The sequence below is a fragment of the Saccopteryx leptura genome, chromosome 6, assembly GCF_036850995.1.
Source record: "Saccopteryx leptura isolate mSacLep1 chromosome 6, mSacLep1_pri_phased_curated, whole genome shotgun sequence".
NCBI lineage: Eukaryota > Metazoa > Chordata > Mammalia > Chiroptera > Emballonuridae > Saccopteryx > Saccopteryx leptura.
Window position 1 is genome coordinate 181220562 of NC_089508.1, and position 25627 is coordinate 181246188.

Genomic DNA, 25627 nt, shown 5'->3' on the forward strand with positions numbered 1-25627 from the left:
ATAGCTTTTTCAAAATTACATAACATATATATAAACAGCTTTTACTGGTATTTTTTCTCTTTCTTCTAAAAGGATAGCTAATTATACATACAGCCTTGGTCACCTTATTTAAAAAAAAAAGGATAGCTAATTATAGGGCACACTGTTAAATTACAAAAGCATAGAAGTTTGGCTGAAATTTTTACTTTTCAGTTATTTTTCTATAGATACAGTTTTCATTGGATTGAATTGATATGGCCATGTCAAACATACATGCTGTCTGTATTCAAAGATATACTTACAGAAAAAAATGAACCAAACAAGCAGACATCAAGGATATTGAATCCTTTTCACTTGATGTTGAGCTATAAACCTTATCTAGCCATGCCCTCAGAAGCTTCTAAGTGTTAAACAATAAATCAAAACACCATGTCTTGCCTCCAGGAAAAGAAGGCCTGAAAGAGTTGGCATAATTCAGATGGTCTGTAAGTGGTGAGAGCATTTGTTATAAAATCAGATGCCTAAAGGCCATTCAAGCAACCTAAATAACCAAAGTGGACACTGCGCTGACAGATGAACATATGTCCTTAGGTAGAGCAGAGCCACAGGCTTCTTTGCTTGCCTTTGTAAATGCCATTGCTTGTGAGAAAAATTTTGCTAGAGCTAGGGTAAGTGAGAAGACCAAGTAAAGATTATCTAACCAAGTGTCCCCTTGTGTAAATGCAAGATCTAATTTTAAAAAAATAATAATTTAGTGTAGTGTTTTACCTTCTCTATTTAGTTACACACATGTAAATTAAATATATACACATATATACATATGTATACATATATATACACATATATATACATATACATATATACATATATACACACATATATACATATATATATGTATATATTTTTTCATATGATGACATGAAATCTAAATATTATGTTATGGGCTGATTTGTTGAAATCGGCCAAAACTTATATGTTAAAGTCCTAACCCCCAGTACCTCTGAATAGGATTGTATTTGGAGATGAGGTCTTGAAGGAAGTAATTAAGTTCAAAAGGCCCTGATCCAAGGTAACTGGTACCCTTATAAGCAGAGGACATTAGAGAACACAGAGAGTCAGACAGTGTAGACCATATAAAGACACAAGAAGTAGGTGGCCATCTATAAACTAAGGAGAGAGGCCTCAGAAGAAACCAACATGGTTGACACCATGATCTCAGACTTTTAGCCTCCATACCAATGAGAAGATAAATGTCTGTTATTTAAGCTATTAAATGCAAGATCTAATTTTAAAAGAAAATAATTTAGCATAGTGTTTTACCTTCTCTATTTAGTTACACACACGTAAATAAAATATATATATACACATATATACAAATGTATATGTATACACATATATACATATACATATACATATACATATACATATACATATACATAGGCAGGGGGGGAAATATACATGTGCTTTGTTATGGTAGCCCTACCAAATTAATACAATCACCATCTCATTAAAAATATGTTAATAGCCCTGGCCAGTTTGATCAATCAGTTAGAGCATCATCCCGAAATGTCACAGCTATAGGTTCAATCACTGGAGAAGGCACATATGGGAAACAACCAACTGATACACAACTAAGTAGAACAACAAATGAATGTGTCTCTTTCTCACACTCTTTCTCTCTCTCTCCCTCTGTCTCTCTCTAAAAAAAAAAAATTAATAATACATTTTTTAAAATGTGTTAACAGTTATAACATAGCTGAATGTACTTTGAGTACATAAATCATCTCCGAGTTAGAAATCACAGATGTTGATTTGTGAGTCACTATGTTGATCTTTCTATCATGTCCCTCCCTAATGGGCCCCAATATCAAATGACCCTGTTATGGGGAAGCTTTAATTTAGGCTATTTCCAAAAGCCTGCTACAATCCAATTTTGATATGTGCCTATGGTCTCTGTCTCAGAACTACTACATCTCAGTTCCAACAACATTACTGTGCTAACACATTAAATAAAGCAAACAAGTAGATTCCACACATAGTCATATTTAATCCTATAGTCCAAAGGAAGAGGTTAGAATTAGGTTGTAAACTTGTTTTTTAATAGGTTCCTAACACACAGCTGCTAGGTCTGTGTGTTAGGAACCTATTATTTTCTTTTAATTGCTATTGGTATTTGCATGTTTGTTTGCTTAGAAAGAAAAGAGAGAGAGAGAGAGAGAGAGACCACCCTGCACAAATGACACCACAGAACTCTATGCAAAAGAGCATGTTTTATGAGATCAAATGATGACAGCTCTAACAAGGCCCTAGTCAGGATTGGATGACCTGAAAACATATATTTCTTTGAATTGTCTCCCAAATTATGCTAGTTCATTTCTTAGTCCTCCCTGGGCATTTGCATAGCCAAAAATTTCCTTGAAGCAATCACCTATATATATATATTTAATTGCAGATGATAAACTTTTATCAACTCAATAAAATAATTTTATCAGCTGGTATGCATTGTATACATAACCAATAATTTTATCAGCTTGTATGCATTGTATACCTAAACAATAGTATACAATGCTTGTATGCATTGTATACATAAATAATGCATTGTATACATAAACAATGCCAATAACATTTTTCAACCTTAAACATTTAGTAGCTATTATAAAGAGCTAAGCTACAGCTGGGGAAAGAGAATTATCAGAGAAGTTTTTTTGTTGCTTTTATCCATCTAAATGTTCTATTTTAAAAATCTTTGTTGAAGTTATTTTTCCCCCTGCCTATATAGATTTCTAGATCTTTAAGAAGTCTTAAGGCACATTTTCTTCCTGCAAGGAAACCCACAGTTCTGACCTTGGAAAGACTTTGACAGGGAAGACTAGAGCCAAATAAAATAACAAAAGAGGAAAATTAGTCTTCGGCATTACATGTGTAATTTTCTTCAAGTCTGCCATGCCCCAGCTTTCACACACATTTCTCTTACATTCAGAATTCTGTTCTCATTTTGGGTCATTGCCCCAATAAGGCTATTCCAGGAAAATGCTGTTAGTTGTATAACTCAATAGTCCTTAAATATGAGGACCAAGAGCTCTTCCCTATCAGCAGTGTGGCTGTGAGCATGTTATTCAGCTTCTCACATACTCAGTTTTATCATCTGTAAAATTGAACCAGCCTACTAGTGGTCTGTTGTCAGAGATAAAGAGATCATCTATATAAATCACTTGCCTAAGCCCCATCACATGAAATCTACTCTGTAAATATGTGTTATCAAAACATCTAGGCCCTGGCTCAGAGATGATTAAGCATGTCCATTCAGTTTCTCCCACTAAACACAGCTATCAAGCCTGGGCAGAATGCACAGAATAGTTATTTGAGCTCTCCGAAAGTAAAAAGTAAGATCATTTATGAATGAAACTACTATAAAGCATAAGTAAGGAAGGTGTTAAGATATAAAAAAAACAGTACCAGGAAAGAAAACAAGCAAATTAGGAACATTAGAAATGAGGAAAGCAATAAAAATGATAAATATCTGAGTAAATATTCTTCTCTTGATATGTATACAACATATTTAAGGGTTGAAACAAAAGGCTACTGTTGCATAATAAAAAATCTGTCCATTCTTTGTCCTGGGTTCCTGGCATGAAACTCCCACAACCCTAAAAGCCATGGCTTCCCCTGTGTGTTCACATGGAGAGAGAGATCTTTGGTGTTACTTTCTTGTCCTATAATGACACCAGCTATACTGGATTAAGGTCTCATCCTAATGCCCTCATTTTACCTTAATTACCTCCTTCTAGGCCAGCCATGGCCAACATACAGCCCGTGGGCCACATCCGGCCCACGTAATGAGTTTATGCAGCCTGCGATTAAATTTTTAATATACTCCGCTACTTAAAAATCTCAGCTACTCAGAAATAGAAGCATCTTTGATTATTAGAAATCGAAATATTTAAGAAGATAGTGATACGTGGAAAAGAGTTCCATGTGTGACTAATCTAGGGTTCACTTCCAATAATGGGTCATGATGGATTCACGATGCTTCTTTATTTTTTTAAAAAATTCCATTATAAAGATTTACAACTTCTGTACTCATCTGTACTCGATATGAACTGTTTGACGTTTAGCGGAGATGTGAAACCCACATTCTTTTAGGTGCAGTGCACCCAAGGTCAAACAATTTGTTATTTTTGTGGTCACATGTGCTGAATCGAGTGGCATTGTACATAGACAATAGCTGCCGTTGATAACTGAAAACATGTCCAGGCTGTTTGCAAAATGAAATAATTATTTTATTTGCAATATAACCCCTTCAAGCTCATTCTATTAATTAAATATTTTTTGATTGCTATCTGGTTTGGTTATTTATATGGTATGTAATTATATTTTTATTAAAATATATTTTTATTAAAATAATATTATATATTAAGTTTTTTTCACTCACATTTATTCATAAACAAATTATATAATAAAATTTTGTTTACTTAAATGAATTGTTTTCATATTTAACATTTTTTTAATTTTAATATTTTGTCTGGCCCGTGAAAAAAGTTTTTTTTCTAATCTGGCCCGAGAGCAAAAACTGTTGGCCAGGCCTGTTCTAGGCCCTATTTCCAAATAGAATGACTTTCGGATTAGGGCTTTATAAATATGATTTTGTGCCAGGTGGATCCCGGTTGGGGTGCATATGGGAGTCTTTCTCTCCTCCTCTCACTTAAAAAAAATATGATTTTGGAGGAGGAAACAATTTCCATCACAACAATACATACCCCAATATGTCAATAATTTCATAAAAGGCAGAAGAGTCAAACCTATTACAAGACAGACAGTGATTTAAAAATATCCATCTATACACTCTTTATAAGAAATTCATTTCAAATATAATTACATACATGAATTAAAGGTAAAAGAATAATAAAAAAAAGATATGTAAATTCTAATCAAAAGAAAGCTAGCGTGGCTCCATTGATATCAAAGCATCACTTTCAAAGCAAATAAAATTACTTCAGAAAAAGAAGGGTATTACATGATGGTAAGAGAGTTAAGTCACAAAGGAGTCCAAAAAAAAAGATTCTTAAATGTGTTTGTAGCTAACAGAACCGTGAAGTATACAAAATAAAAACCAACTAAAAAATATTTTACAAACACACAACTACAGAAGACTTCAACACTCCTCTCTTAGTGGCTGATAGAATTAGTAGACACAAATTGTCATGGATATAGTAGTGTGAAACAACTTAATTGACATTTTAGAACACTCCAACAAAAGCAGAAAACTCTTCCACCTGACCAGGCGGTGGCGCAGTGGACAGAGAGTTGGACTGGGATGTGGAGGACCTAGGTTCAAGACCCCAAGGTCGCCAGCTTGAGCGTGGGCTCATCTGGTTTGAGCAAGGCTCACCAGCTTGAGCCCAAGGTCGCTGGCTCGAGCAAAGGGTCACTCGGTCTGCTGTAGCCCCCAGTCAAGGCACATATGAGAAATCAATCAGTGAACAACTAAAGAGCCACAATGAAGAATTGATATTTCTCATCTTTTCCCTTTCTGTCTGTCCCTCTCTCTGATTCTATCTCTGCAAAAAAACAACAACAAAAAAACAAAAGGCAGAAACTTCTTCCTTTCAAGTGTCCCATGGAAATAATCAACAAGACCAGGTGTCCCAGTAGAGCCCAAGCTCTACGTTGATCAGGTGTCCCTGATTCGAATTCCCCATGCAGTGGGACTCTCCTGCTTATCTGCAGGGCCGGCAGCCTCTTCGAGACTACTCTTGAGACGTCTGTGAGGATGCTACTGTTAAGTGCCACCGGAGGAAAGACACGACTGACACACAAATTAGTTGCAAAAATCACACAGGCAATTTATTACTCATAAATCCTTTTGGCATGCCTGGGTACAGCTTAAGGGGGCCCTTGTTGGCGTGCTCCTCTCGGCTGGCTTTGGTCAGAGCTCAGAGCTGCTGCGTGGAGACAGTCCACATCAACGTTGGAGTCTGGGCAACTACTGCAGCAGGGGGCCCCTCAGCTTTAGTACCTTTTCTAGCCAAAGCCTTCTAACAGGTGTCATCCAGGATTATCACCTCAAACCACCTTTTTGGGAGTTCCTCGCAGGGAATTCCCTCTATGTCAATCTACTGAAATGTTTACATTAAATCCTTTTTTAAGATGTTCTTATTTACATTAATTTACAAAGTTAATGTAAATAACACCAAGCCACTTCTTATTTATGTATAACTTCACATACATACTAACTGGGCTCTGCTTGAAAGTCAGAGTCTGTTTATCACATTACAGAGTTATGGCACCAAGTTACTTCTTATCTATGTATAACTTCACACACATACTAACTGGGCTCTGCTTGTAAGTCAGAGTCTGTTTATCACATTACAGAGTTATGGCACTAAGCCACTGTATTAATTCCTATCTGAATGGCATAACTTTATTTAATTTTAATAATTATGTTAATATTTTAATTACTTTTATATATCTTCCATATTTTATATTTCTATAGATTCAATTACTATAAACTTATATTACTACAACATTAGGGGTCAGCAAACTATGACTATTGGTCACACAAATCAATGTGCATTGCCTACTCTGAGAAGTGACCACCCAAAGGTGACTATCAGATGATGGGGATCCTTGGGGCCATCTTGAAGCTGGTTATCACAATCCTCTAACAGTGTTCTCCAATGCCAGTATACTATATTTTTTTCACATAAGGGGACAAAAAAAAACACCACCAAAAAGTGGGCCAAAGGTTTGAACGGACACACCACCACAGGCAAATGAGCACATGAAAAGATGTTCAACACCATTAGCCATAGGCTAATACAAATTAAAACTATGATTACATCCACTACAAACCTACCATAATGGCTATAAAAAATATAAACGCTGATTACATCAAACTGTGGCAAGGATGCAAAGCAACGAGAACTGTCTTACACTGATGCTGGGAATGTATAATGGTGCAGATAATATGGAAAAAAGTTTGGTAGCTTCTTATTAAAGTTAAAAATAAACACTTACCCCATAGCCTAGCAATCTCATCATTTTGGGGTATTTACAGAGAAATATAAACTAATGTTCATTTAACATCCTGTACGCAAAAGTTTATAGCTGCTTTTTCACAATCATCAAACAGCAGATTAACCCAATTGTCATTAATTATGTACAAGGATAACTGCCCTGTGCATACAGTGGAACACTACTCAGCAATTAAAAAGGAACTATTGATACACACAGAAACTTGGATGAGTCTCAAGGGCATTATGTAGAATGTGAAAGAATTCAGTCTCAAAATATTATATACCATATGATTCTATTTCTGTGACATTTTTGAAAAGATGAAATTATAGTGATCAAGAACATATGGGTGATTTTCAGTGGATAAGAATGAGATTGTTAATATAAAGGAATATCAAAGGACATTTTGGGGGTAATAAAAGTATTCTGTATCCTGATTTTGGTGGTGGTTTAATTTTTTGTGAAGGTGTTAAAATTCAGGCCAGTTTCATTGTGTGATAATATATAAAAGAAAAGCAAATAAATATAAAAAAGCGGTTGCTATTACTGTTAGTTTCTCAGCATCATCAACTAGTACATACTGAATGTTCTGAAAAAACAACTTAATATCTGTTGATTTAATGTAATGCACATTTATTAAAATAAGAAATTACTGATATTGTTATAACTAAGAAATCACTTTCAAAGATTCTGAAATGACTTCTAACTTAACCTAATAAATCATTTATTTCAGCTATCTATTGCTGTGGACCAAACTTGTGACTTGAAACAAAACTTTATTATTTCACATTTTATTCATTAGCTTGGTGGCTTCTCTGCTGGCTGTGCCTGGGCTCACATGCATGACCACACATAGCTCAAGAGTTAGAAGACCCACAGTGACATCAATGACTTGTTTCTCATTGATGTTGGCTGATGCAACTCGAATCTCCTTAACATGCCTCTCAGTATTCCAGAGACCAGCTTACTTACATAGTGACACAGAGTAGTACTTTAAGAGGGTGAAACTCCATGTTAGACCTCTTGAGGTCTACATTCTGGACCCACAATGCCACTTTTCCATGTTCTATCAGTCAAAGCAAATCACAAGACCAACCCAGATTAAAGAAATGGGAAAACGGACTTCGCCTCTTCATTGCACAAACCACAAAATATTTAGACTGGGTTTTTTTTCCCTTCTAATAAATTACTTTATTCTTTTTTTTTAAGATAAATTTGCATTTTTATTTATTTTTAATTTTTTAAAGATCTTATTTATTCATTTTTTAAATTATTTTTTTATTTATTTATTCATTTTAGAGGAGAGAGAGAAAGAGAGAGAGAGAGAGAAGGAGAGGAGGAGCAGGAAGCATCAACTCCCTTTTGTGCCTTGACCAGGCAAGCCCAGGGTTTCGAACCGGTGACCTCAACAGTCCAGGTCGACACTTTAGCCACTGCGCCACCACAGGTCAGGCATTATTTATTCATTTGAGAGAGAAGAGAGAGAGAGAGAGAGAGAAGGGAGACACAAGGGAGGAGGATCAGGAAGAATCAACTCCCATATGTGCCTTGACCTGGCAGGCCAGGGTGGTTTTGAACCAGTGACCTCAGCGTTCCAGGTTGACGCTTTATCCACTGCGCCACCACAGGTCAGGCAAATTATTTTATTCTTATATTGTAACAGAATCTAATGACTGAAAAGAATACATTTCTTGATAATACACAAAAATAGAAATTTCACACTTTTTCCCAACCCACTTAAAGGAAAGTTTTTTCCTTTATACTCTTAACCCAATTTTTATATGAGTAGCCCTATGTTCATAATACCACTTACATGTGACCATCTCTATTTGGAAAATCTTTGGTTTGTTCAGAGAACTAATTGAAAATGGCTGTTGTTTATTTATTGAATTGCTCAGGCAAGCACCTCGTTTCCTTGCAAGGCAGGCTTGATGATTTCTTAGTATTTCGTTTCAGTTAATTTCAGAAGAAAAAAATATGACACTAACAGGAATGGCATTCATTAAATTCACTCTGTCTTGCTTAGGAACTTGAAATTACTCACCTTTCTTTGTCAGCTAAAAGAAAGAATTCTGATGATTAAAAATGTGGAGAATTATTTGTACTTTGCAAATAATGCTTCGTACTTTTCCCAAAGGCAACAATTTCTAGATTTCCATTTTCAGAACTAGTTCTCCCAACATGGTCTCTGCACATATGTTTTCAGTCCTTTTCTTATTATTTTATTATCAATTATTGCTTTTATTGTTTATTTATAGTTTTATTGTTCAACATAAGGAAGATCTGGAAGAATATACGTATGAATACATTAATGCTGCAGTTGAACTGATATGTAAACCAGTGCAGATAAAGAGGATTCTATATTCTCAAAGCTGAATATAGATTTCCTGAATAACAAGTTAGGGCCTCTTCTCATTTCAAACCTAGCAACAGTTTTCAAAAGATTGTTTACTTGCATTAAGAAATTCAGAAAAAAACTTCATCTGTTAGAAATGTGAAATGATCCTCTGTTTCCAAATGTATGCTGTGCCTAACATTACACTCATTTATGTACTTGTTTTAATCCTAAAAGCAATGCTCTAAATAATGTTATCCTTGTACTTTGCTGTTAGGCGCAATAAGCAGTTTATAATTGGCCATAATGAAATGGTGAAAATTAGAAACTGTGGGACAAATTGCATGTACAGCAACATTGCTTTCATAATGGCTGAATACAGTAATTGAAGGTGGTGTTTCAAGAGAAATAATGTTGAAGAGCAACGTTTTTATTAAGAGCCCTTTGCAGAAAATGATTTTTTAATTTAATTTCAGGCTCAAACAACTGTCAGTAAGTCAAAGCACCATGGATTCTGCTTCTAATTAGAATAAAAAACCTGCCTTCTGTACAGGTATAGTTAATGCTCCCATTGATTTGATAATCTAGTGTTGGAACCATGCCTTTTTATTCAGTTTTGATTCAAGCTACTCATCTGATCTATGAAAACAAGATAAAACCTCAGGTCCTAGCAGACTGGACGTTTTGCCCTGGCAAGGAAATAAGAACAGTCAGAAATATGCTCATTAGAACATGGTGACAGAAACCATGGGTGGGAGGAGGCTTGTAAAAGACCTTGAGATCCTGGCCTGTGGTGGCGCAGTGGATAAAGTATTGACCTGGAAACACTGAGGTCGCCGGTTTGAAACCCTGGGCTTGCCTGGTCAAGGCACATATGGGAGTTGATGCTTCCTGCTCCTCCCTCCTTCTCTCTCTTTCTCTTTGTCTCTCTCTCTCTCTCCTCTATCTATAAAAATGAAAAAATAATATATATAAACAATAAAAATAAATAAATAAAAGGCCTTGAGTCACCTAGTTGATATAGGGTCGGTCATTGTAAGACACTCTCCAAAATATTTTTAACAGTGAGTCTGCCAAAGGTGATGATTCTTATTAACTTGTATGGAAAGAAATCCCAAGAATAACAAAAGGACATAAAGCTCTTAAGCTTGAGCCAAATTTCTTATCTCCATCACTTGTAATAATAATACACACAAATCTAATTTCTCTTTATATAGTCATGATTTGAGGAGAATTTTAGCCTCTAAATGCCCCCTCCCAAAAAGACTTTTTTTTTGCTGTACTAAAACATCTCCGGTTCCACAGTAGTTTTGTTGGTCAACATCCTTTCTAAAGAGCCCTTACAGAGAATTAGGCGCTAAGTCCCAGAGGCAGTTTGATCAGTATGAAGCACAATGGAATAATCCTCTCCTTGGCTCCGTTTATTCCTCCTCGGGTTTGATTAGGGAGTCTTCTGAGTCATTTCACAGTGTCGATATTTACTGAGCTTAGCATCATCTGAAAGTCATGCTTTGTTACTGTGCTTTGTTACTATGGATTTCTGTCAAGCCCAATTTCTTCCATCAAATATTGTTTCTGTGTTTTTGTTTAACATTCTTCTGTGTGGGTATGTGTTAGGGGAAAAAGATGTTCAGCATTTTTTCACAAGATATTTGAAGTCTTCTGAATGCTGATATGGTCAACTATGATGTTAATTATGCTTTATGACTTTGTGTGTTGAATAAAAGAATTGTTTTCTCCTTCATGAATTACAGGAGTGTGTGGGGTACATCTGAATAAAGGGAGAGAAAGGTTCCTAAAATTATCTTATTAGATACTGAGTCACTATTAATATTCAATAACACTTGAGTCACAGAAAACAAACCAGATTGCAAATTTGACACAAAGTTGATTTGGGGCCACCTACTCTTAGAGGAAAGTCAAATACAAAAGACACAGTGACTTGGCATAAATATATAACAAAGCACACATATGCACCACCGAAGCACAACTTTCCTGACATCTTTACCGGTATTTTAAACTATTCAATTATTTCTCCTCTGTATCTATTATACCTACTATTCCATTCAATTGAAAATGATGTTCAGAATAATAAATCTAAGATCACAAAATAGCCCACTACAAAATACTAAGTGAATTTCATTACATAGCACTTTCAAAATCAGAAAAGTTGATGCCGATGTTTTTCTGCTTTTTCTTTAACCAAAAAAATTTCAATTCTTCAGCCTTCCCCATTCAGTTTCCTTTTGTTCATTTCAACTTCTTGTTTACCAAAGTTTTCTTATTTTCATCTTATTTACTGATTTCAAGATGAACATACTTATGGAAATGTTATACATACTTGTATTTACTTTTTCCACAAAACTTATCTTGCTAAGATACCTCAAACTAACAAAATGGATCAGTTTATTTAGCACATAACAATCTTCAGAACAAGAATTTGTTATATAAAATCAACTTATTGATACAAAAGATATTAATTCAATGTTTACTATGGATGAAACTTTGTGCTAAAGATGAAAGAGATGTAACTCATAATTTTAACCACAGAATAGGTTTTAAACAGAATACATTTTTTAAATCTCAACTAGATCTTAATTAAATGATTTTTATTTGACATTTGAATCATACACACACACACACACACACACACACACCTCTTTTATTTTTAACCTGTATAACTCATTAAAATATTTCTTATGTTATACTGCCATTTTCCTTATCTATGTCTGTTTTCTTATTAAATTATAAACTCTGGGAGACAACAGATTTTAACCTATGTATCTGTCAGTTTAGCAAATATCACTTTCTAGTTAATTGAATTAGTAGGAATATTAAGCTATAATAAAATGGAAGCTAAGCATATGGGAATGTTGGATGGTAACTTTACACAATCTAAATCAGTTAATCATCTCATACCAATTTATAATGCTTTTGGAAAAATACGTATGCTGTGTTACTTTTCTTTCTGGAACATGAAAAGTAGTGAAACCATTAATATAGATGATATTCTCTTCATAACAGTTTCCATTAGAAAACTAGGGAAAAAAAACAGTTACCTTTCCTTTACACAGATGATAATCTTAAAATAGTTTGGTCTCTTATTTTTGAATCTCAGAAATAAAGATGTGAAGTAATGAAAATGGCTGTTTTCAAAATTTCCTAATACTTTGTAGGTATCGGGGGTAAATTAGCTTTGTTGAACTTTTTTTTCTATGGAATCTTTGTGTGTGTGTGTGTGTGTGTGTGTGTGTGTGTGTGTGTGTGTGTGTTTCCTGTTTTTAGTTCAGAAAATTTAATTTGGCTTATGGAAAACCTAAAGTCATAAAAATCAAAAGTTATTTTGAAACTATTTAACCTATATAATTTTTTTTGACAGAGAGAGAGAGTCAGAGATATGGACAGATAGGGACAAACAGGAAGGGAGAGAGAGAGAAGCATCAATTCTTTCTTGTTGCTCCTTAGTTGTTCAGGGATTGATTTCTCATATGTGCCTTGACCTAGGGGCTACAGCACAGTGAGTTACCACTTGCTCAAGCCAGTGACCTTGGGCTTCAAGCCAGTAACCTTTGGGCTCAAGCCAGTGACCATGGGTCATGTTTATGATCTCACACTCAAGCCAGAGACCCCTCACTTAAGCTGGATGAGCCTGTGCTCAAGCCAGTGACCTTAGGGTTTTGAATCTGGGTCATCCACATCCCAGTACAACACTCTATCCACTGCGCCACTGCCTGGTCAGGCTATAGAACTTTTTATTATAGGTAATGTCATATTTTGATATATCTGACATAACATGACCTAAAATTGTTAACAGTCTATGTTAAGAACTAAACTCGAAGTATCTATATGCTACTCCATCTTCTGACATTTTCTTTATGTTCCAACTAAGGCTACGGGAATCATGAACTCTTTTCTATATTCTTTGCTTTAACATTGATTTAGAGTAAGCTTTGATAAAATACATATAGGGCAAACATTTAATAAAATTCAGTTTTAGGTTTTTTATTTTTTCTGAAAAATAAAATTGTTTTTAGAACTAATTTAACAAGAAAATATATAAAATTTTCTACAGTTCAGAAATTCTTCCAATCACTTAAATTTATTTTATTTAGTTATTACCAGTATCAGCTATTGAAATTAAATGTTTAAGCAACTCGCCCAACTCACACTGCTAAAGACTAGAGAACTCCTGGCTTCTGACATAGCAGTTTATTCCTGGTGTTCCAGTTCTTAGGCATGAAATCTGCTGTGTTAACAAAGTGAATGAGAAAAATACAGTAGATTCTGAAATCAGACATACCTGGCTTCAGCTTACTGATCATTTAGCTATGGGATCTGTTTAATTAATTTTTCCATGTTGCATTGAATTTCAGGAAGAATTGACTTTTAGTTAATTTTTCACCAGATTAAAATAAATATGACTTAGAATTTGGACTGCTTAAGAATTTTACTTTTATTTTACCTTATAATCTATTTGCTCATCAATATTTTGAATGCCTATTACTTGCCAGGCACTATTATCATAAATAAATAAGTATAACCATAGATTAGGCAAAAGTTCCTGATCTTGTAAAGATTATATATTATGTACTTACTAGTTCCCTTATAATAATGGTCCAAGCCTATAATAATGATCCAAGCCATAATGTGATTGAACCCTATTCCATTAAAAGGCATACCTGAAGTTTATCAAATTGTCTTCTGAAAAACAAAAGATTATTTCATATTAACCTCTGTCTCTTAGAGTCAGGTGACACATTTTCCAATACTGTGATTATCCTCACCAGTCTATATAGAACCAGGACAAAGGCAGCCTCATTACAGTTGGAAATGAGTGGATACTTGCCACAAGTAGGGAGATCATCTCCCTGTCAAGAAGCATTTGAGGCACAGAGAAAAATGGTAATTAATGTTAATGGAAACCCAACAAAATCAATTCCTTCCCTGCATTTAGTCTCCCAGGATGAGTTTGGCATCAGCTTACTATTGACAACGGATAGGCTCCCTGAATTTGGGAAAATGGCACTTTGATTATTTGGGCTCTTGAAACTAGACAGACTTCTCTTGGGATTGACTGCACAATCATCGTTACCCCTTTAGAGATACATTTACATGAAGATTAATCATCACGGGTCCAAAGAGACTGCAGTTTGAAAAAGGTTGCATCTGATACCGACCTATAAAAATCACGGCAATTTGTAATCTTTGCAAGTCATTACATTTTCTGGTCTGGATTAAATACAGTGAGTATGAAGAAGAAATAGCAATGTATCACAGAAGAAGCAAGGTATGCCTCATATACAAGTGGGCATATACAGGATATTTCATTTGTTTTATTTCAATTTGCCCACTCAACATCCATTTTTTCTTATTTTGATAATAGCACATAAACCTTAATATTCAATTTCACCAATTTCTGATTATCAGTCTTCTGGTTCCAATTGTAACTTTATTATGAAGTCCTGGACAATCTGTCTGTTCTCTCTCTTCTGGCCATAGTAGAATAAAAACATGACTGAAGGCAGCCTGTCCAATGAAACTAATTCTTTCTATTTTTCTGGAACTATTAGGGAAATGAAGGTTTGGTTTTCTGTTTTGTTTTGTTTATCCTGGAGCTAATACATAAGCCTGATAGTGTTGGAGTTTTCTGTGTAAGAACAGGCTGGGATCAAACTGGAGAGAAGTCACAAAACAGAAAGAAAATGAGAGTTTTGGTGGCATTGTTTGAGATCCTGATTTTGGACTTGCTGGATCATCACTCTACCTGCCCTTGAGTTATACAAGTCACCAACTCTTTTACTTACGCTAGTTTTGATTTGATTTCTGTCTCTAAGAGTCATCTGGAATTGTTCAAAACTTTCTTCCTCAAAAAATATGAGCCCAGGTTACTATGGATTTGAAGCCAAAATTTGGAAATAAGCCCAGAAACCAGTTGTTGGCAAGGCTGAAGTGTGGAAAGAAGGCAGATTTCCTGAAGACAGAGCCTTCAATGGGATGTTCTTCTCTTCACCTATGGCTAGGTGAGGCAATTCCAGTGAAATTCACCAGCAGGGAAGATATTCTGGGTAGAGCAGCTTATACTCTCTCCTGATAATATCTTCCATGCATAATACATAAAATTTCTGAATGAGTGATTTTAATGAGAATTATACTCAAGGGAACTTTAGCATGAAGTTTAGTGTAAACACTGAAATTCAGTCCTGCATATGCTGAAACAGGAGGCTCGGTTAGCCAGGAAAAGTTGATTCCCCTGCTACTCAGGTTAGTACCGGAGGTGTGCTGAGAGAATGCTTGTCATCACCCACATTCGAGGTATTAATGCTTCCGTTTTGCTTTCTTATGTTTAAATTTGTGAGAAATGTTATTCATGGTGATTCTTTCTCTGAGAAAAGTTTGTGTTTTTTTTTTCTGTAGGAACCTATTATGGCATGGCCTAAGGCTTTATACATTAGCCTTTCAAACTTTCATGACTGTTGCTTGAGTCACAATTAAAAGTTAACTGTAAAATGCCACATGAATTGGTCAAACTATTGTTCATTAGGCTTAGGTTCCTGGAGGAACATATTTTTGGTTTACATATGGAGGTCATTAAAAAAAATGAGAAAGTGAGAGACGCTTTTGACTGTAAGTCATTTATATTTTATAGAACAAATGCCTTAGCACATACGGTATACTGAGTTTTTAATTAAAAGGACACACAGAGTTTTACGTAACTATTAATAAGTCAAAGAACTTCTAGGAAGCATTGCTATGCTTCAACAACTTTTACAAAGTTCATTGTCCTTGTCTTAAAACTTTTTCTGAGATATGTTCACTAAAATGACTTCATATATAGAAAAACATTCCCTCGAATGACCTAGTTATACACTTAAATTTAACTTTAGGTGTTAACCAACTTTACTTTCTATGACTAATTGTAATCACTAAGCTCCTTTTTATGATTTTTAGGGCTCTGTGTGGCCTGGCATTGTTTTACTGACCATGCTTTCAGTTGACACAACCCAAACCAGCTTAAAGAGGAAGATGAAGAAAAGAAGAGAAACATGAACAAAGAGAAAGAGGAAAAAGAGAAGTAAGGATTAGACAGTTGGCATTAGATACAACTGCAACCATGAATTAAGCAGACCCATCATCTTGCTTATAATCCTCATCCTCCCAACTCTCTGCATCTTGTCCTCTTTCACATGGTAATCAACCAATAAGTGGTAAATCAAAGGTCACAACCAAGCATTTCAGCTTAGTTACCCCAACAGAGGGAAGCCAACCTCTTTTTTCCCCAGATTCCGTATATACAGCCAAGGAAATACTCACCTTAACCTTGTTTGTTCATGAATGTTAACAATAAATGAGAAGCCAAATCTGATTATGTGATATCTGTGTTATTCATTGTTATGTGAGTGTTAATATTAACTCCCTGGCAGAGTGTACACCTCACATATCAGGACTCTTACTTATAAATGCTTACATCTGCTTTCTCACCCAGGAGTGGGCAGTGTATACAATAATCGATCCTTATATACCAGCTGTTTACTGACTGAGCAGCAATATAGTGCTTATGACATGGGACTACTATATTACTTGAACACACAAAGTATCTTGGAATGATGATGAACTTGCAAAGCATTATGATTTTTCATATTTCAAAGTCTTTTTACATGTGTTTCCTTCTCATTTCCCCTTGCTACTACTCCTCTTTATCTGTCCCATTGTTAAATGTCTTAGATATCATTTCCCCAGGATCCTTACCTGATTGCCCCATCCCTCAGACTATTGTAAGACATTGAGTTCACCCCTTCATAGTTCCTGTCTCCCCCTACTTGTGTTATAGCACTTATTGTAATTGTAACTAATTAGCTGATACTTGTGTTTCCTGTTAGATTGAGAATAGATGCACTGCCTAAGTCATTTACTTCCACATTACTAGCATTTTATCATTTAAGGCATTGAATGCATACTTTTTTTCAGAAATATACAAAAGATTCAAAAAATGCAGATTGCAAAGAGAGGGGGGAAATAGAGAAATATGTAAGGAAGATAAATGGTGATGGGTGAAATGAATTTTAATAAAAAAAGAAAAAATATTGCAAAAAATGTTAACTCTACAATCATGTTTTATAAGACTTCTTTATAGTATACAATCAAATTTGGTAGCCAAAGAATCTAATTGTGAATAGTACGACAACATTGAAATCTCTATACCAGTGTTGATGGTCACAGAATAACTAGTTACTCTTAACAAACCACCACATTTCAGTAAGTTACACATACAGTGTATTCCTCACTTACCTAATTTCTGTGGAGGTATTCCTGGTCAATGAATAACCTTTCTCCATCTGGTAATTCAGAGACTTCTTCACTCTTATAGCTCCACCATCTCTAGGGACCAGAAATTCTTTGCATTCAACAATCAAATCAGGGATGAACAAGAACATGGAGAAAGTATACCCTGTCTGGTTAACCAATTTAGTCTGGATGTGAAACACATCGTTATAACTCACATTCCTTAGGCAAGAGCTAGTCATATGGTCCCATCTAGGTGGAAGGAAATGTAACTTCCAGCCAGCTACCCATGTGCCAACCACAGCTATACACTATGGATGGAAAAAGTAGGAATGCGAATGTGGAGTGGACAGCTACTGGTTTCTGCCACTACCCCATTTAGATAACAAACAAAATCTTTAGTAAGCTGATTTCTGAGATTCAAAAAGCTATGGTGCATCCTACCAACTAAATTGATAGCAAAATGAACAATTTAGGCACTCAACATTATTTTTTTTCTGAAATGAAGACATAACAAAACATCAAACAACACAGAAACTAAAACCTGTTGACCTAGTTTCTTTTTCATGGCTCTGTTTCTGTTTTCTCTTCCCTGGTGCTTGTGTTATTTGTTGTTTTGCAATCATGTGGAATTACAACCTTAGTCAGGGATAGTGCAATAGACCTTCATGATTTCTCTGTCAAATCCTAATTTCTCTTTTTATTATTTCATCGTGGTTTTAAGTGGGAACCTCCCAAAAAGTGATATTAGTTAGCATATGTAGCCACAATGTTTAAGCCTTACCCCATGTTTGCAATCCTCTATCTCATCAAGACGGTGCTAATTGCTTTTTAAATTACTCTGTTTGGTGTATTTAACACAGCAGTAGACTATTTACCATCTTCACAAAACATGAAGGCTAAAGGTTATGACAGTATTTTACTGACTGAAAATACAAAAACAGGTGGCAATTACCACAATATTGTGTTCTGAGGTTATAATACTGGCGGATCAAACAATCCATCAGCAGATGTTGCATTATGTTAATTCTTTGAATTTCAGATGTAAAAGGAGTCTGAGCACACAAGAACAATGCACAAACTAAAAACAATCTGAAGATGCTCACAGAACACTGAGACATTACAGATGCTAATTTTTCCCTGATTAGATTCCCATCAAAGTCAATTTTATTTTGGTCAAAAATTCATAGCAAATTGACACTACTGATTTCTCTAAGCCACATTTATGAAAGGCTAATATATAGTTCTTCTTAAATTTCTCATAATCTGATTTTTAAATAACTTTCCATAATTTATTTTCTCAAATGATATCAATAGCCCCTTCCTACTTGCCACTATTCCTCAAAAATTCATTATTTTGTTACATATCTCACTTATTCATTGAATTAATTATTATTTTTTTTAACAAGCCTCCTCTAGGTAAGTAAACCAGTCTGATAGGTCTTCAGGGGATACATTGAGTTTTTGCTCTAGAACAGTGGTTCTCAACCTGTGGGTCGCGACCCGTGTTTTGGACGTTCGATCCTGCTGGGGTTGCGACCCACAGGTTGAGAACCGCTGCCCTAGAAGAACTTGCAAGTAGTTCTTTCTGTACCAGAACTGCACTTACAGGAACTGAATAATCATAAGTGAGAAGACTTCAGTGAAGTTTAGTGAAGCATACGGTAAATGTTGGATGAATCAAACAGATAATTATGTTACGTGTTTTGAGAATTGAATTTTTTATAGTGTAGAGTGATGACCAGAGAAAGATCCTTGTAGGTCGTATGAATTAAAGACTTGGTAACTGTATAAGTCCAAGATCAAAGAACTAGCTACAAAATTCCAAACAGGGAAACACTGTGAAAAGAACAGAGAGAAGGAGGCCTGAGTCTGACACGAAGAAGGAACAATCAGTAGAATATTAAAGCTGGAGAGACGGGGGTTCAAGAAGGGGACCAGGAAGAGATTTGGGAGCTGACGAAACCACAGCCCAATTTATCTTGGGAAGCAGTTTGATAAGTGAAGATCTCGAGGATGAGTAAGTGTTACCCACTTTGCACTGTGGGATGACAGATGTAGAAATGTTTTCAGCGAAGAGAAGACCACACGCCAAAGTGCAAAGGAGACGGCATGTTGATTATTTAAGGAACTACAAGAAGTTCACTGTGACTAAAAAGAAGTATGCACACGTGAAAAAAGAAAAGGGAAAACATTGGTTGAGACTGAAACAGATGAGTCTGAGGAGATGAATCACTGGGCCAGAACTTTGAGGTTAATTTCTGGCAGTGTAAAAAGATTTTGAGTCTGGGCGTACCAGGTGTCACTAAGAGGGGAGAGCACTGTCCAAGCTCTGTGCCAGATCCCTTAAGCTGCAGGGGAGATGAGTTAGAAAAGAAGGGCACAACTGAAGGCTGAGAGAACTCTCACTGGAAATCTGGAGTGACCCAGAGGATCGAGACTGGTGTGGCGGACTCGTGAGGCGTGGGGATGGAAAGGAGTTAAGTGGATGAGTGACACAATAAAGACAAAGAATTCATCATTTTTATGGGAGAAAGATGATGATGGTAACATTTCGGGGCCTTCATAATCCGTATATTTCTACTTTGGGGAGTCCATGTTGTATCAGGCATATTAAAATATACCCACTTAAGTGTCATGAGTAATTATAATATGTGAAAGAATTTTTAAATTTTGAGTTTATCACAAGACACACTCATTTTTCTTATAATTTTAGCTTTATTTGGTTTGATTAGGCTTTACGGTTTTCATATCTATATAAGAATTGTATTGAGATGCAGTTGTCTAGTCATAAAATGATTTGTGGACAACTCAACTGTAATTTTAATTTTTCTGTTTTCATATATGTATCCATAAATTTTATGCATTATGCTAAATATTTTCAGAAGCTCTCCAAAAGCTTTATGGTCCTAGGGACTGTACCTTACATGTAAAGTTGGCTTGGATGGCAGTGACATTCACTGATTATCCAGAGATCACAATAGGAAGAACAAATATCATTCCAAATGCCTCTCACTATACCCTTTGCTATTTCATGTTCTGAAGTTCTGACTCAATTCTTTAAATTCAGTAAAAATTTCGAGTGTTGTAGGCCATAGGCTAACTTTCCCCACCTCCTTGTGTGGGTGTTGATAGAGAAAACTATTAAAACAAAAAAAGTGAAGTGAGAAATCTGCTTTCCACTCAGATGCCTCCCACCAATACAGTCTTTTATGTTCCTAGGGAGGAAGGAAAGAACACAGCCATTTCTACGTTCCAGGCCAGCCCAGACCACTCAGTGGAGCTATTTCCAGCAATAAAAGGGCCCAGCATGTTGCAGGAGGGCAGGTGCTGAGCTGACGTCAGCCCTCCTCAGGGCCGGTCTTCAGCATGCTGGTAGCCATCCGCCCATGAAAAGTGCACCCTGGGAATCCTCACTGACAACATGTCATAGCAACAACACTGACCTACACTGCACCAGTTGCCATCTCTATAAAATTCGGAATCAGCTCCTTCCTCTTGTTGTTTTTCAAGGGCCAGCTAAGCCCTCTAATAGAGCCAGGTGGCGAGGCACTTCTTGATGCTACATTAGTATGCAGTGAACTTGTGCTAGAGCTCTTGCTGGCATAAAAAATTAAAACAAAAAGTGAATTTTCTTGAAAAGAAAACGCTCTTCAAAATATTTTTTTTCAGTTACCGATATGTTACATAAAGTGCTCAAAATTGGATTTACCACTGTGTCAAAAGAACATTAGATATCTTTGACCTGAGTAATCTGATATGACTTTGACACTCAGACAACTGAGATTAATATCCAGCCCTTCTATATTTTTAATCTGATCCCTTTTTAGAGGTGAGTAAAGTAAGCCAGAAGAAGGGTAAGGAGAAGACAGAGAAAAGAAAGGAAAAAAGGAGAGGAAAAAGAGAGAAAAGTAATCAAAGGAGAAAAAACAATCTCTTTCTTTCACAACTGATTAGTTCAAATTGTTTTTTAACTTCTCAGTCTAATTATATGGAGTCCCTACACTAAATTATCTTATTGAGTATAATAATGTAATAATAATCTCCAGATTAAGAAATTCTAAATTTTGTTCTTAAAAAAATAAACATTGCAATTTAATTCTGCATTACTTATTCCAATATTGTAGGTTATAAAACATGTGTATAGCACATCTGGACCCTGAGCTTGGTGAAAGCTACTTTTTCTAGGGACCCACATACACCAGGCACCCCCCGCCATATTTAAAAGAAGAGCCCATACCATCTTTTCTGAGAAAACTTGACCTCTAGCTTCTGGGATCTGATCAGTCAATGTGATCAACATAAAAACTAGCACCATGATAAACATCCTCTCTTCCTGTGTGTGTTCATTCAATTCCAGAGAGAGACTGAGAATTCTCTGTGAACATGAAGCAGGTACCATGCTTCCAGAATAATTTAAAAAAATCCTGGACCTCACTCTAGACAATAGATTTTATAAAAATATGTACTAATTGGTTTCCTTAGCCCTTTATCTAATTTTTGGTACCTTAGTAATATCTAGGCTGCTTAAGCGCTGCCTGTTACCACGCAACGAGGAAAAGGAATCAGATGGCAGGAAGTTACTTCTTTGTTCTGCTCTGAACAAGCTTTCTCTCTAAGGACTTTTGCTTCTGTTCCCCAAGAGAAATTAATCCGCAAAGTAACTGCTATCGGCCAGTTAATTAATTCAACTCAAGTTACAGCATCTGCTGGAATGTGTGCCCAGTGTTTTGTAGAGTGCATCTCCTCCCTTAACAAACTCTGTAAGGAGCCCTTGTTTAATTATTAGAACAGTGAATTAAGTAGGTATCTTCCCTATTCCTTGTTATTCTCCCAGAGCTAAAGTCATTTCTCCTTAGTTTAGTTACATTGTATGTAAATACCAGTATGACAAGCTTCACAGGTAGCTGTTAAATCTCTACCTTGTATATTTGAGACAACCACCTTAAGTTCTCTTTCTTCATGAAGTTTTTCTGTAACGACTTTACTTTCTTTTCTGAATTTCTACAGCCAGAGTTCGGTAGCTCATTGTTTTTTTTGTTCTGTTTTACTTTTCATTATTTTATTAGCATATTATTCTCAAATATGGTAGAATTTCCTTGATGACAAAGGCCATGTCTTTCCTACATTACCTGACAGCATTTGTTTAAGCGGATGTTTACTGAGAGCATCTCACGATGCACCAGACCCTGGCTAATATTTGAGGCTTTGGAAAGGATGCCTTGGAATCTATTCTCCAGGGAAGCGCTCAGTCAAGGAGGTGATGAGTTTGGGGAATGATGCATTTGAGAAGATGCAACGGGTTCTGCAGACAAGAGCTCTGAGGATATAAAAGATGCCGATTAATTTCACCCCGTGTGATCAGGTCAACAGATATACTGCTCACCTAAATTAGGGGATATCGCTTCATATTTATTTTGAAATATCCCCTAATTTTTGTGAGCAGTATATTTAATAAAGGTTCCCAAAAAAATAAATATTAGTTTCTGAGCATGAAGATTAGAGAAGGGATCTGGAAGAGAACGTTTCAGGCAGACGTTAACAGCACAATCATGACACAGTTCTGCCATCACTGGCCCAGAGCTCTGAAAATAACAAAGGCTTCAGTAATAGTTTCCTTTTGATAAAGTTTTCTTATATTTGTCAGGGGGGAAAAAAATCTAGATTATTATTTTCTGCAGACGACAAACAGAAGCAAAACCTTTTTACTTTGCGTTTAATGTGCTACCTTAAATAAAAGCTGAGAAAATCCATTTATAAAGAGGAACTTGCCAAATATTCAGTGTGATGTATTTTGGTAATGTAAACCTACAGAATATCTTAAGCCTTTGATATTCCCTAGGGTTCTATTCTAATTAAGTTGAGTATTGTGTTTGAAGGACAAAGTTTAGTCTACAAAGGCACTCCCTAAAGTAACCGCATTTCCATCCTGCTTGAATTCTCCTATGAAACTAAGAAAGGCTCATGCCCAAGTGCAAAGAAGATACATCCCCAGTTATCTATTTAGGTATAAATATATGTCTTTGATTCCAAATTCTGATCACTTTCATAAGTTCCTCTTCATTTTTGCTCAGTGTAGCTAAAACATGAAGTTTCACTAACATTGTGGAACCATATTTGTATCCAATTAGAGTCTACAGATGCTTAATGAATGCTTAATGTTTACAATAGGCACTATGCTAGATAAGAGGACTATAAAGAGCGAACAAGACAGACGCTAACCAGTAATCACACAGTCCTCTGGCTAATGGGAAAGAGGCAGGAAATGAGCAAAGAGTTGACCCTGTTTCTGTGATCAAAACTCACAGACACAGACAACAGTATGGTGGCTATCACAGCGAAAGGATTGGGCATTAGTAAAGGACAAAGGGGGTCGAATATATGGTGACAGAAGAAGGGTTGACTTTGTGTGGCGGGCACACATTGTAATATGCAGATTATTTTCAATGTCTGTCCCTCTTCTAAAGAGGAAAGGAAGCTGACTCTCTTGTGGACAACCACATCTCTAGTTTTTTGACCAGTGCCTGGCACATAATAGCTGTTTAATTAATATTTCGTATTTTTTGGTTGTTGATTTACATATGCAGAGTAATATGAAAGGGAAGAAATATTTTTCTTAATATCTTTTCCTTTTAGAAATTTGTATTTGGTCATCCAGCATAGATTTTTCAGGTCCATTTTGGCTATCTCCACGGTGACACAAGAAAAGAAAAGACCTACACACCTAATAACTACTTGACATGGAAAAAATAGGACAATGTCATGGTCAATATTCTCCTACATTTGAGATGAAGATGTCCACATGCAAATAACTCCTTATTTGAATTTCCTGAATGAGGGTGTTGGGCAGATAAAATATATTATGCTCACTTTGTTAAAGTTGGCGCTGCCCACATGGAAGCCCATCACCCAGGTGATATTAATGTGTGTCTCTGGGGGCTGTGGGAAGGCAGGATCCTTGTAACCTGGGGCTTGGTTTTAGGACTAAGCCTTTCCCACCCTTTTTGATGTGGGGTGGTGCAATTCCATCATGCCTCAGATAAGTGACTTTGTATTAGAGACTTCCCTATTTTGTATATTGGGTTAAATGGGGTTTTGATTTCTGCACTATAAAGTGGGGCAGACCAGGCGCTTGCTCTCTCGGTTCCTGAGATTAGCATTAGAGGAGAGAGCAGAGAGCAGAGAAAGGCCAAGTGGAGGAGGCCAGGAGAAGTTGCCAAGATAGCAGAGCGCTGAAGGAAAAACCAGTTTGTGCCGAGTTTGTGCAGGAAGAAGGAAGGAGATGGGAAACAGAGGTGAATAAGACTGGTGAGGTTAGAAACCTTTGATTCTAGGAAACTCAGATAAGTCAGTGGCTTTGTGAGCACTGAATGAGTGGGTTTTGGAGCCCAGTGTGTGTTTTACTTGCCCACAGGGTGCAAGCTAGGATTAAAGATAATGGCCCACCAATTCGTGGCTCTATTGTTTCATTACTGTCTGTCTGAATCCAATGAGAACCTGCATGGGCCAGGCAGCTATGATGGTGGCTGTGGATACTGGCCATACAGAGCTGGTCAGAATTATAGAAGTGTTATCAAGTAGACTTGTTTGCTACCTACATATGATTGCACAAATTTGGAAAGGTTAATTATTCACTCTATGCCTCAGTTTCCTCCATAGATAAACACTTCACAGATTTTTTTAGAATGTTAATAAATATTAAAAAATAATTTATTAGTCATATAACCTTGAGTAATGTTGGGCTTGATAAGAGATAAACAAGTTTCCTTACTAAAAGCTTCTAAGCAGTCATTATACATGATGAATACCCATGAGGGCTTTGAGTAGAAAGCTCCTAAAATTGTTAGACCTCAGACACAGAGCACATTGCAGGAAATGTGTTACCATATCCCCTTCAGGAAAGGCTGGGCTATATGACTCTAAGTTTCCTTCTCGTGGGGAATTCTGTGGGTCTATGATACTTTAAGCCCTGCTACAATCCATTATTGACTCCTGCTCAGTGATGGGGGTGGGGGGTGG